At 60.1% G+C, this 1,134-nt stretch overlaps 1 pseudogene; it reads left to right on the forward strand.

Annotated features, from left to right (window-relative positions):
- The window catches only part of LOC101637958, a 16,896-nt pseudogene extending 15,763 nt beyond the window's left edge, over positions 1-1,133 (forward strand).
- Position 1,134: the final 1 nt, after the last annotated feature.

The following is a 1,134-nucleotide window of genomic DNA, read 5'->3' on the forward strand; positions in this document are numbered from 1 at the left end:
AAGTCCTTCTGCTACCGCCGGCTGCAGTACCTGAGCTCCAAGTTCCAGATGCATGTGCTGCTAATCGAGATGAAGGAGCTGGCCGCCCAGAAGGTGCTCCACCGGGACTTCCACAACATCCGTAAGGTGGACACTTACAGACTCGCCTCGTCCTGCGTGAACCGGAAGCACTTGCTGCGCTTCATCAAGCGGGCCATGAAGGCGCACTTGGAGGAGATCGTGCACGTGGAGCAGGGCTGAGAGCAGACGCTCCGGGAGGTTGTTCGAGAGCATGAACCTCACACACGATGTGCACTCGGACAGGAACACCTTTCATCACTTTGACAAGTTTAATGCCCGGTACAACCCGACTGGGGAGTCTGTCCTGCGGGAGATCTTCATCAAGACTGACAACAGGGTCACACCATCAAGGGCACGGTGATGTCAGACCTGGAGGAGAGCTCGGCTGTCCATCTAAGGGCGCTCAAAGGAGGAGTGGGACTAGCTGGCGCGCTGGGCCATGATGCACCTGTGCACTCGCCCAGTGCGCGCTGGCTTGTGCAAGTGCCCCGCCTCTTTGACGTGTATCAAACCAAGGGCCAGCTGGCCAACTTCCAGGACATGCTGGAGAACACCTTCATGCCGCGCTTCAGGGCCACCGCGCACCCCGCCAGTCACCCGGCGCTGCATCTCTTCTTGAAGCATGAGGGTGGCATTGACAGCGTGGACGGCGAGTCCGAGCCGGAGAACCACGCCTTCAACATGGAGGCCCCTCCCCGAGGCCTGGGTGGAGGACAACCCACCCTACTCCTACTACCTCTACTACACCTTCGCCAGCATGACCACGCTGAGCCACCTGCGCAGGCAGAGGGGCTTCCACATGTTTGTGCTGAGGCCGCACTGCAGGGAGGCTGGGCCCATCCACCACCTGGTGTCAGCCTTCATGCTGGCTGAGAACATCTCCCGCGGGCTGCTGCTCCGCAAGGCCCTGGTGCTGCAGTACCTGTATTACCTGGCCCAGATTGGCATCGCCATGTCTCAGCAACAACAGCCTCTTTCTCAACTACCACTGGAACCCGCTCCCCGAGGACCTGTCGAGTGGCCTCATGGTCTCACTGTCCTCTGATGACCCCCTGCGGTTTCACTTCACCAAGG

The sequence above is a fragment of the Echinops telfairi genome, unplaced genomic scaffold, assembly GCF_000313985.2.
Source record: "Echinops telfairi isolate 266 unplaced genomic scaffold, ASM31398v2 ScPeMD7_7457;HRSCAF=8495, whole genome shotgun sequence".
NCBI lineage: Eukaryota > Metazoa > Chordata > Mammalia > Afrosoricida > Tenrecidae > Echinops > Echinops telfairi.